Source organism: Rattus norvegicus, chromosome 15 (assembly GCF_021556685.1).
Source record: "Rattus norvegicus strain SHRSP/BbbUtx chromosome 15, alternate assembly SHRSP_T2T, whole genome shotgun sequence".
Taxonomy (NCBI): domain Eukaryota; kingdom Metazoa; phylum Chordata; class Mammalia; order Rodentia; family Muridae; genus Rattus; species Rattus norvegicus.
In genome coordinates this window covers 72,915,010-72,928,549 of record NC_141548.1, presented here as the reverse complement: position 1 = coordinate 72,928,549, position 13,540 = coordinate 72,915,010, and positions in this window count along the sequence as shown.

The following is a 13,540-nucleotide window of genomic DNA, read 5'->3' as shown; positions in this document are numbered from 1 at the left end:
GAGCAGAGACTGAAGGAAAGGCCAGCCAGAGACTACCGCTCCTACATATCCATCCCATATACAGACACCAAAGCCAGACATTATTGCTGATGCCAAGACTTGTGCTTGCTGTCAGGAGCCTGATATAGCTGTCTTCGGAGATGCTTTGCCAGATCCTGACAAATACAGATGCAGATGCTCACAGCCAACCATTGGACTCAGCACAGGAACCCAATGGAAAAGTTTGGGGAAGAACTGAAGGAACTGAAGGGATTTGCAACTCAATAGGAAGAACAACAATATCAACCAACCAGACCCCTCAGAACTCCCAGGGACTAAACCACCAACCAAAAAGTATATATGGAGTGACCCATGGCTCCAGCTGCCTATGTAGCAGAGGGCGGCCTTATCTGGCATCAAGGGGAGGAGAGGCCCTTGGTCCTGTGAAGACTTCATGCCCCAGTGTAGGTGAATGCCAAAGTGGGATGGCAGGAGTGGGTGGGTGGGGGAGCACCCTCATAGAAGCAGGGGAAGGGGAATGGGATGAGGGTTTCCAGAGGGGAAACCAGGAAAGAGGATAACATTTGAAATGTTTAAAAAAAAGACTGCCTGTTGGAATAGAAATCGAGACTGCTGGCTACTTCGTGTCACCTAGTCCTCAGAGCACTCTCTATTGTACAACTAGTTGCACTTCTCCAAATCCCTTGGCACTGTATCATCTCAGTGTAACAAGGCGTTGAATATTTATTCCCTTGCAATGCATCCATCTGGCTGTTTTTACATCAACCCTATTACACTCTATACTGCTGACTTGAAATTTTTAAGTGGAATTACTGAGATGGATAGAATAGAGGGAAATGAGGAAGACGTAGCAAACCAAGTTACAATGACTTTCTTATTTAGTTCTACTTACTGGAGGAAACAAGTGGAAATAAGGAAGAAACATCGGGAGTTTGGTGTTTCAAGGAAAATATAGTCATACTTTTTAAAGGAGATGTGAAACTTGTGTTTTATTCCTTGTGACTTGGTGATGTGAAAAGAACATCATTGCAGCTTCCTTTCAGTGTTATTTTCTTAATGACATAACTATTTTCTGAACAAGGTTCTCATCTGGAATCTGTTTTACTCCTCTCCCCGAAGCAGCAGAGCTTTGGTTTCAGCGTGTTCAGGACCTCAATGTAAGATGTAAGGTAATTCATACTTCTTTTGCTAAAGGGAAGATATATTTCACAGTACTTTTAGTCATATTTTATTTTGTGTAAAATTTTTATTTTCTGTAGCATGTTTCTATAAACATTTTTTGTAATTTTTATACTGAAAATAGCATTCGTAAAATAAAGTATGTTCAAATGATGAATGTTTTTTCCCTCCTCCCAAATATGTCCAATTCTCCTCTGCCCACCTCCCATCCCATCTCAATTCCCTGTTTCTCATTGGAAAACAAACGGATCCCTATGGAACCAAAATATAATATAATAAGACAAATCAATCAGTCAATCAATCAATCAAACAAGAACAAAAAAACCAAGTAGCACAGAGCAAACAGAAAGAAAAGGCACAAAGGAAAAGCACAAGAAACGCATACTGACTCATAAACACACCACTTCAGACCCACCAGAATCCCATAAAACCACAAACCTGAAAGCAGCAATGTACATGCAAATGACCAGTAACGTTTAAAAAATAAAAATAAAAAAGCCCCAACACAACCTTAAGAGACAAAGAAACTCCAAGAAGTGTGTTCATATTCTGTTGACCTTCTACTGTTGAGCATACAGACTATCCTTAAGAGTAGGTTTGTATAGCAAATAAATAGGTGAATGCCAGCAGCAAATCACTGAACCGAGAACAGGACCCCCGTTGAAGGAATCAGAGAAAGAACTGGAAGAGCTTGAAGGGGCTCGAGACCCCTTATGAACAACAATGCCAAGCAACCAGAGCTTCCAGGGACTAAGCCACTACCTAAAGACTATACATGGACTGACCCTGGACTCTGACCTCATAGGTAGCAATGAATAGCCTAGTAAGGGCACCAGTAGAAGGGGAAGCCCTTGGTCCTGCCAATGCTGGACCCCCAGGGAACGGGATTCTTGGGGGGGAGGGTGGTAATGGGGGGAGGATGGGTGGGGGAACACCCATATAGAAGGGGATGTGGAGGGGCTAGGGGAATGTTGACCTGGAAACCGGGAAAGGGAATAACAATTGAAATGTAAATAAGAAATACACAATTTAATAAAGATGGAGGAAAAAAAAGAGTAGGTTTAATCCCCCTTAAGAAACTCCCCTGCAGAAAACCAAATAAGCATTTACAAGTGGTTATCTTAAAGGGAGATAGCTTCTGGGTTAGGGGTTAAGGTTTGTGTCCGCTTCTTTCAGATCTAGGGCCCTGTTTGTTACTGACTGTCTGTGCTTTCACTCTCAATGCTGCCAGTCTCTGAGAGTTTTTCTGTGCAACGTATTGTCTGTGTTTAGGAGGCCTTTTTTCCTTCTAGTCCACCATCCCTTCAGCTCTCTCTCCTTCATTCCAGCTCTAATCCTTTAGCCACTGATTCCTTAGAAAGGAGGAATTTGATCAAGATATCCCTTTTGTGGTATTCCTGGATATCTCACTCTGAATATTCTCTAGTTGTTCACATCTGCTACATGAGGACTCTTCTCTGATGATGGCTGGGCAAGGCACTAATGGATGAGAACAGACTGTCACTAGGAGTCATTTTATTGATAATTTTATTTTTGAACAGTAGCATTTGTTTTTCTCGTAGGTTTCTAATTTATCTAGTTTCAGGTACTTGGTACAAAAACAGCGATGAGTATGGATTCCATTTCACAGAACGGTCCTTAAAATAAATCAGGTATCAGTTGATTGTTGTTTTAATTAAAGTTACTATTGCTACGGTGAAACACCAGGGCCATTACTGCAACCCTTATAACGAAAATATTTCATCAGGGCTGACTTGGAGTTTCATAGGTTTAGTCTCTTACCTTCATAGGTGGAAGGATGGTGGCATGCGAACAGACATGGTGCTGGAGAGGAGCTGAGATTTCTATATCTGGACTGGCAGGAAACCAGAAGAAAGACACTAGGCCTTTCTTGAGGTTTTTTTTTTTTTCTTTTTGTGATTAGTTTATTTCAATTAACATCTTCAAGGCCCTTTGTGGTGTGCTATGTCAAATAGCTTGAAGTCTGAAGAGCATCGCACTGGGTATCTGAAACACATTTTATATAACCATTCAGCTCAGCTTCGGTAAATCACTTTCTACGACAACAAGGCCACACCCCTTAATTCCTATCAAGTAGTACCACTCCCTTGTCACTAAACGTTCCTCTATGAGCCTATGGAGGCCATTCATATTTTAGTTATTCTCACAAGCTTTGGGTTACCATTGCATTAGCATATTATGTCAGATTAGAAGCCAAGGTAGACTGAAGAGTTTGTATCTGCTTGGTGTTTACCTTTTTCTTTTGATGGAAGGCAGAGTATTTTTTGGTAGTAAGAAGCCTTAGGGTTGAAAGATCTAGGGAGACACCAGTTCAACTTCTCCCCATGTTCAATTAGTCACACAGGTGTTTTATGCAATAAGGCCTTGAGGTCAGTTGGAGGAGTTTGTGTACCAATTTCTGGCTACTATAAATAGAGCAGCAGTGAACATATTCAAGTAAGTTCTTTCAGTAGTAGGATGAACTATCCCTTGAGTATATGACCAAGAGGACTATAGCTGGATCTTCCCAAGGACCCACCACAGTACTGTCCATAGGGCTGCATGGGCTGCATGATTTTATCCCTCAGCAATGAATAAGGGGTCTCTTATTCCTCAACCTCATTCTCACCAGCATGAACATTCATTATTATTATTGTTCTTGGCCATTCTGATAGGTATAAAATAAAATCTCAAAGTAGTCTTGATTTAAATTTTCTTGGTGGCTAAGGATATTGAATACTTATTTAAAAGTTTCTTTGCTATTTGAATTTCCTCTCTGAGACTTATCTGTTCATATACCCTGTTATTAGTTGAGTTATTTATTTTATAAATGTCAAATTTTAATTTCTATGTATTTTTGATGCTATGAAGAGCAATACCTTCTTGGTGGAGTTTTCTTTGATGATTATGTGAGTTCTTCCCTATCTCTTCTTATTAATTTAGGTTTGAAGTCTATTTTGTTAGACATTTAAAAGGATACTCTGCATTTTTCATAGGCACATTTGCTTGGACTATGTCCATTATTTTGGCCCAAGACAATATTTCTCTTTGATATTTTGGTGTATTTCTTGGATGCAGCAGAAGGATATCTTGTTTTCATATTGACTGCATCATGCTCTGTCCTATTAGTGGTGAAATTGTGATTATTGATGCTGAAAGTTTGTTGATCCTTTTTTATTTTATTGCTGTGTTTGATTTGGAATTATTTATTTCAAATGTTTTTTTTCTGGATATGATGAACCAATGCATGTTGATGTTTTCTATCTAATACCTTTTATATTTTATATTTCCAAATAGATATTGCTTAAATTTTATTTATGACAGATTGTCTTTTTTCCCCCTATTGTCAATGAAACATTTCCTGAGTATGATGTTGTACTAGTACTTGTGGTCTCTTAGAGTCTGTTGATCCCTTCTGACAGGCCCTTCTGACATTTAATGTAGCCATTAAAATGTCACATGTTATTATAATAGGTCAGAATTTATATCTTACCTGGTCTTTTCCCTTTTAACTTTTAATGTACTTTTTTTTCATTAAAAAAGTGCATTTAGTGGTTTATTTATTATATCTTGAGGGGATTTCTTTTATGGCCCAATCTAGTTGAAGTTCTCTATGCTCATTTTAACTTAATAAACATGTCCTAAAAGAAGTTTAGGGAACATTTGTTCTCTAATTTTTTGAAAAACTATTGTCCCAGAATCCCTTCCCTTGTTCTATTACTATTATTCTTACAATTGGTCTTGTCAGAGCACTGCAGATTATCTGGGTATTTCAGATTGGGAACTGTTTTTTAGATCCAACATTTTATTTGATGGAGACATATCATGTCTTCAGTGCCTGAGACTGTCATTTCCATTTATTGTACTCTGCTGGAGATAATTGCTTGTGAGTTTCCTGTATGAATTTGTAAATTTTTATTTTCAGATTTTCCTCAATTTGCATTTTTGTTATTGGTTCTGTTTCCACTTTCAAGTTTTGAACATGTTTATTTTTTCCTTCCACTGTTTGCATATGTTTTCATATGTTTATTTAATTAATGTCCTCATTTCTTCTTTACAATCTCTAACATATTCAGAAAGGCTATTTTGAAGTTGGCATGTATGATTCAGCTATGTTGCCCTTCTCTAGGGGTATGGTTTGAAGGGAGTTTGGATTTTGTGGTGACATGTCACAGCTATTATCTACTGTGTTTTTATATCAACAGCTAGGAACTTGTTTATTTGGGTTGCTAGTAATTCTGGGTGCTATTGTCAGGTCTTGTCACTTTTGAGTGGATGTGTTTTTCCTTTGGTTTCTGTTGCCCTCTTTGCTTTGTACGAGAGTATTGTGGATCTGGAATACAGGGTAGGGAATGCTCCTGGAATCCTCCTACATGTGACCACTGGGATTCTGGAGAGAATCTGCTTCTAGGAATGGAAAAACTGTCACTTAGAAATTGAGGTGTGTTATAAGGGGTGACAGAGGATGTTTGTCAACAAGATGGAGAAAAGTTGAGTGTGTCACTAGGATCTGCTTAGTTCCCTGGGAACTGGGGATGAGAGGGAGAAAAGGGCACAGCAGATGATCTGCTGGAGGTCCAGAAATAAGACTGAGAGATTGAAATTGGGAGAAAGTGAGAAAGAAGATCTAAAGAGTGCCTACTTAGTTCCCTGACCTCCTTCCTTTTCTGGCAGGTATGGCATCCAAGGTCCCAGAGAATGCTGGCAGGAGCTCTAGCCTGAGAAAAAGGTATGGAATTGGGTTTGAGTTTAAGTGATGATCTCTTCCAACTGGATATGTGGACACAGAGGAAGGGATGGTCACTGCAGGTCGTCTGGTTACAGAGCTGGAAATAAGGCAGGGTTTTGGAGGAGCAGGTGGAGTGTATGAAGACCTGAAGTTAGCCTAATTTCTTGTCTACTCTGAGTGGTCTGCAGATTCCTGAAGAATAGTGCCTAGTTGCCTTTAACAACATGTATGCAACTGAGCAATCAGTGTTACCTCCAAATATGGGGAGCTGTATGAAAGTAAGTTGTTTTTATGAAAATAGGAGCTCAAAATAGTATACAAGCCTTGCTTAATTGAAATCCTATCCCTATACTACAAGCACCCCAGTAAATCCCTTTAAAACCACCCATGCTATATTACAAATTTAATTATTAATGAAGTAACTCTCATGAGTGGAACAATAGGCAACTTCTCAATTGCATACATAATTTTTTAAAAAATGTATATTAAATATTTTTACTGAAATGATAAATAGAAATTGAATAGAACTGTAACTATTTCAACAAAAAAGTCACAAGTGTCCAAAATAACTTAAATTCTGGTAAGTTTCCCTGGTAAGAATTTGCTAACAATTTGCAAAGTTGAGGTAAAAATCAATGACCACATCTGTTCTTCCTTCTATCTTTTTAATTCGATCCAACTTTATATACTTACAAAGCACATTTCCACAGCACCCAATCCACAGTTCTATTTTCCTGTAAAGCATAATGTCTGACAAAATAGCATTTTTGGACACAATTTTCTTAGGCAACATAAAATACACAAAAATGTTCATAATAATCATATCATATCCTCTGTCAAGTGTTACTTTTGCAAAACTCAGAGTAATACTTTTAAAAATTATTATTTTAAATTACTTGAATTTGCACTATGCATAATTACTTTATCCATAGATGTCTATAATATTTCCTTGTGGAAAACTTTTAAATCCCAATAAGGTGATCAGATTGAAGCATAATCTCCTTGTAACTGTCCCTTTCCTGTCCCTCTGTCCCTGTTCCTTTTAATCTCCCATCTCTCTGTATGAGAAGTGGGGGTCAGATGCCTTCTCTAACTCTTCTTTACCTTATTTTTAATCACTTACTAAACTGAGCACTCATCCACCACTGTACAACCCCCTCGAAAATCAGTGTGTAGAATCCTCAAAATGTGAAAATATATCTACCACATGCTTGAGCTGTTCACTTCCTGGCATAAAATTAAAGGAGTTGGTTCTACTCTACAGAAAATTTGCTGAGATGTGTCCTATTCACAATATCTAGGAAAAGGATACAATGAAATGTTCTTTTTTTTTTTTTAATTAACTTGAGTATTTCTTATATACATTTCGAGTGTTATTCCCTTTCCCGGTTTCCGGGCAAACATCCCCCTCCCACCTCCCCTTCCTTATGGGTGTTCCCCTCCCAACCCTCCCCCCATTGCCGCCCTCCCCCCATAGACTAGTTCACTGTGGGTTCAGTCTTAGCAGGACCCAGGGCTTCCCCTTCCACTGGTGCTCTTACTAGGATATTCATTGCTACCTATGGGGTCAGAGTCCAGGGTCAGTCCATGTATAGTCTTTAGGTAGTGGCTTAGTCCCTGGAAGCTCTAGTTGCTTGGCATTGTTGTACTTTTGGGGTCTCGAGCCCCTTCAAGCTCTTCCAGTTCTTTCTCTGATTCCTTCAATAGGGGACCTATTCTCAGTTCAGTGGTTTGCTGCTGGCATTCGCCTCTGTATTTGCTGTATTCTGGCTGTGTCTCTCAGGAGAGATCTACATCCGGCTCCTGTCAGTCTGCACTTCTTTGCTTCATCCATCTTGTCTAATTGGGTGGTTGTATATGTATGGGCCACATGTGGGGCAGGCTCTGAATGGGTGTTCCAATGAAATGTTCTTAAATCAATAAATTGGTAATGAAAATGTGGTTCATATACAGAATGGAATGTTATTCAGCTCTATAGAAAATTGAAGTCATAAACTGAAGGAAATTAAAGGAACTAGGAGACATCTATTGCGTTAGGAAATACAGAGACAGAATGACAAATGTTACCTGTTCTCTCTCTTCGGAAGTCCAAGCTCCAAATCATCAGATGACAAAACATATCCTATAGTAACTGCAGAGAGCAGGAAATTAAAATGAGATACTTTCGAGAGAGGTGACTGACAGAGAAATCATGAGTAGCAATATAGAGTGGTCTGCTGGAGAAAGAGGGAAAAGAGTGTGTTCTAATTGAGGAAGGTGGAGGAAGAGTAATACAGAGCAAGATGGCAGGAGGGAAAAAGAACAGTAAGAATTCTATAAAACCCTAGATAATCTAACTAAAAAGAACGTATAATACATATAAGACAATATGACCAATGCTCTCAATATCAAAGAGGACTATAGACAACTAAGTAATACTGAGAATGGGAGAAATGCTATTCCCCATTGGAGAGCCCAGGAATACTAAGTGATCATATCTGAAGGCATATATGAAACTAACACTCTACAGACTAAGGACGATTTATTTATGTGTATATATGTATATATACATGAGTATGTATATATGTACATACATAAGTATATATACATGTAGTATATATAGTGTTTATATCTGTGTGCATTACATATGTATATATTATATATAATGTTTTACATATATATATGTATGAACATGACAACATAATATGAAAGAGGACATGTATTTGAAAAAGAGCAAACGAGGGTAAATATGAGGGTTAGAAAATATCAAGGGAAGACATATATGATACAATCGGGTGAAAATAGCCAAAAATTAAAAATAAGTACAAGCTTTTTAAGTGGAAACTTTTGATAAATTCCTATCTCTATAGTTTTAGTATTAACATGCTCTCTCTATACATATTACATTTTAGAACTTACAAAGTTAATACATCTAGTTTCTGTAATAACCATGTCATTATCTAATATCTCTTGCTTTTAGTAGTAAAACTGTAAAAAGATTTTCATTAATACATTGAATTCAGGAATCCAAATAATTTCACCATGATTAATCATTATATACTTATTGACTCAAATGATGTATAATTTAACCTGTCAAAGTCTTTTGACAACTAGCTGACATATGTATGAACATATTTTGACATTATAAAATTGTACATTTGAGGTCTAATAATGCTGATAAAATTTAATGAACATACACTGCAATTATATATTATTTACAGGCATTTACATTTAATAACAATCTGTTTACCTCTCATATCCATATTTTTGTCCTTACTGAATAAAGATAATTGCTTATAAACAAGTAAAGTTTATTCATTGCCTATGCACAATCAACTGTTAGATTTGTCACTTAAAGTGACATGAAAGCATCTTCACTCATAGCTTTGTGAGACAAAATTGACAGAGTTAAAATTTGTGTGTTAGGATACCCTTGCCCTTTCCTCCAACACACAATGTTTCCTTCTTCATTGGAATATTTCTTAACTCTTCAAAAAGAGTTAAAGCAATTAAATGTTTCATTTTATATACGGTAACAACATTCATTCTTCATAATTTATTTGTAATATTGTATCTCTTTTTAAATTTTTGCATACTATAACTTAAAGCAAATGAATACAATTGTCATCTGCTACTCCTTTGTCTTTCAATGTTTAGAGTCATAGAACTAAAAAAGTACTGAGATGTATATATCATTTATTATCATTATCTCTATACATCATACTGATGCATACTTACTTGGATAAATTCATTGGAATACATGAAAATTCATTAATATTTAAAATACCCATCATGGAACTAGATCTTTACAGTCTTCAAAATGGTTACTTTCTACACACATTTTGCAGTTTTCTTTCCTTTACATAGTTTCTGGACATTATTTAAAATTCTTTTCTTTCTGATTGGAATCGTGATCACTGAAATAGTGAAAAGTATACAATTATCTTGTCACCTCCTATATACAACACAATGCAAGTGACAAGAATTATTGCCCAGAAAAAATGCTTATGATCTAATATAACTGACAAATTTAAAACTTTCTAAGGCATTAAAATTTCAACAATAAGGTTAAAATTGATTTACAAATGTTGGAGTGTATAAAAATAATAAATCACTGAGTGCTGTACATAATTTATTAATTCTTAACCACATATAAAATATAAATTTGTATTTTGCACTTATTGTAATAGCTAAGAAACATATTTTTCTTTATTTTGATGTTTCACACAAGTTTATAGAAAGTCTTTTTTATTATTTTAAGATCTTATCAAAGGTTAATAAAAGGTTCATGCCAAAAATAACTTAGAAAAATTTATAAATCAGAAGGAAGACTATTTTTCATATCCTCTAAATAAAATACAGGATCTTAAATTCACCAATTCATGTCTTATCAGCCTTCGCTCTCGCTCACATTATATGAGTAACATGCAGTTCAGGAGCACTTCATATTATCATTTTCTAAGAAGGTAATAATTAAGCATGCCTGCTAGTGGTTAATATCTAATACATTTAAAGTTTTATTTACATCTTAAATATTATGAAGAAAGCAGGAATCTTGCTCTAGTGTATTATTGAAAGAAAATCTTAAAATCAACAACATATCTGAACTCAAATCCCATGACTATATGAAAACTCATGTGCAAATTCAAATAAGACTAATTAAGGAAAATGAAACTATCTTTTAATCATGCCAATTCTAAAAACATAACTATGAAAAATAAAATTGTATAGAAAAATGTATCTACTATTATTCAGTTTTGTTGAGAAAAAGCAGTCAGACGAGTACCTCGACATGAATTTATGGGAACATAGACTTATATTAGAACTATTTCAGAGTGGCAATACTTGTATAACATTGCACTAGTATGTAGATACTATGATCAATTTGCTATTGATTTGTGATTTAACTTTATTTTTATTTGCATTGATTGATTGATTGATTGATTAATTGATTGACTGATTTACATCCCAAATGCTGTGGATACCACAGTCAGGCTGCAGCTTTAGGGAGAACCTCTGCCTCAATTGTTGAAGGACACACATGGAGGCTAAACTGCACATGTGCTACATATGTGCCAGGAGCCTCATCCCAGCTCATGTATAATGTTAGGTTGATGGCTCAGGTTCTGAGGGCTCCCATGGTTCCAGGTTAGTTGATTCCAAGGGTTATTCAAGCATCTTCATTTGGGCTTTCCTTCTTGTTTCTCTGTGAGGTATACCATGGGTATCTGTACTTTATGGCTAATATCCACTTATCAGTGAGTACATACCAGACATTTCACTTTGGGTCTGGGTTATGCCACTCAGGACATTTCCTAGCTTCATCCATTTGCCTGTAAAATTCATGATATCCTTGTTTTTAATAGCTGAATAGCATTCTATTGTGTAAATATACCATACTTTCTGTTTCCCTTCTTTGGTTGAGGGAAGTCTGGATTGTTTAAAGTTTCTGTCACCTAAGAGAGATGCAGATACTCACAGTTAACCATTGGACTGAGCCAGGGATCCCAATAGAAGAGTTAACAGAAGGGAGTGGAAGGCAATTAATACCCTATAGGAAGAAGAACAGTATCAAATAAGTGGACCTCTCATAGGTCCCAGGGACTAAACCCACAACTAATGAGTGTACATGAAGGGACCCATTGCTCTTACTACATATATGTAGCAGAGGACTGCCTTACCTGGCATCAGTTGGAGAGGAGGCACCTGTTTCTATAGAGTATTGATGCTCCAGAGAAGGGGGATGCTAGAGAGGTAAGGCAGAAGTTGGTGGGCGGGTAGGGGAGCACCTTCGTAGAGGCAAAGTGGAGGGAGATGGAACGGGGGTTCGTGGAAGGGAGACAGAAGGAGGATTACATTTGAAATATGAACAAATAAAGTGATTAATAAATGAAAAATATAAAGACACAGACAATAAAAAAACTAAGTAAGTAAATAAATAAAGCGTTGTGAACACAGCTGAGGAACACCGAATGGCTGAGAAGCACCTAAAGAAATGTTCAACATCTTTAGTCATAAGGGAAATGCAAATCAAACAAACCCTGAGATTCCACCTCACACCAGTCAGCATGGCTAAGATGAAAAACTCCAGGGACAGCTGATGCTGGTAAGAATGTGGAGAAAGAGGGACACTCCTCCATTGTTGGTGGGATTGCAGACTGGTAAAACCATTCTGAAATCAGTCTGGAGGTTCCTCAGAAAACTGGACTTTGAACTACCTGAGGATCCAGCTATACCTCTCTTGGGCATATACCCAAAAGATGCTCCAACAAATAACAAAGACACATGCTCTACTATGTTCATAGCAGCCTTATTTATAATAGCCAGAAGCCCTTCAACAGAGGAATGGATACAGAAAATGTGGTACATCTACACAATGGAATATTACTCAGCTATCAAAAACAATGACTTTATGAAATTCATAGGCAAATGGACAGAACTGGAAAATATCATCCTGAGTGAGGTAACCCAATCACAGAAAAACACACATGGTATGCACTCATTGATAAATGGATATTAGCCCAAATGCTCAAATTACCCTAGACGCACAGAACACATGAAACTCAAGAAGGATGTCCAAAATGTGAATGCTTCACTCCTTCTTTAAAAGGGGAACAAGATTACACTTGGGAGGGGATAGGGAGGCAAAGTTTAGAACAGAGGCTGAAGGAACGCCCATTCAGAGTCTGTCCCACATGTGGCCCCTACATATACAGCCAACAATCTAGATAAGATGGATGAAGCAAAGAAGTGCAGGCTGACAGGAACCAGATATAGGTCTCTCCTGAGAGACACAGCCAGAATATGGCAAATACATAGGTGAATGCCAGCAGCAAACCACTGAACTGAGAACGGGACTCCTGTTGAAGGAATCAGAGAAAGGACAGAAAGAGCTTGTAGGGGCTTGAGACCTCATATGAACAACAATGCCAACCAACCTGAGTTTCCAGGGACTAAGCCACTATATATACATGGACTGACCCTGGGCACCGACTGCATAGGTAGCAATGAATAGCTTAGTAATACCACCTGTGGAAGGGGAAGCCCTTGGCCCTGCCAAGACTGAACCCCCAGTGAAAGGGATTATTGGGGGGAGGGTGGTAATGGGGGGAGGATGAGGAGGGGAACACCTACATAGAAGGAGAAGGGGAGGGGTTAGGGGGATGTTGGCCTGGAAACCTGGAAAGGCAATAACAATTGAAATGTAAATAAGAAATACCCAATTTAATAAAGATGGAGAAAAAAAGGTGTTGTGAACATAGTGGTGCACATGTCCTTGTGTTACGGTGCAGCATCTTTTGGGTAAATACACATGAGCAGTAAGTATAGCTGGGTCTTCAGGTAGAACTATTTCCAACTTCCTCAGAATCCTCCAGATTAATCTCTAGAGTGGTTGTACCACCAGAAATTGAAGACTTTTTTCTGTTCTCCACATCCTTGACAGCATGAGCTGTTGCTTGTATTTTTGAACTTAGCCTTTCTGGTTGATGTAAAGTGAAATCTCAGGGTCTTTTTTTATTTGCATTTCCATGACGATGTCGAACACTTCTTTAAGTGTTTCTAGGCCATTGGAGATTCTTCTGTTGAAAGACTTTTATGAAGCTGTACCTATGGCTAAATAATCTGGCTTGAAAGAAAGGAAGACTCTATGGT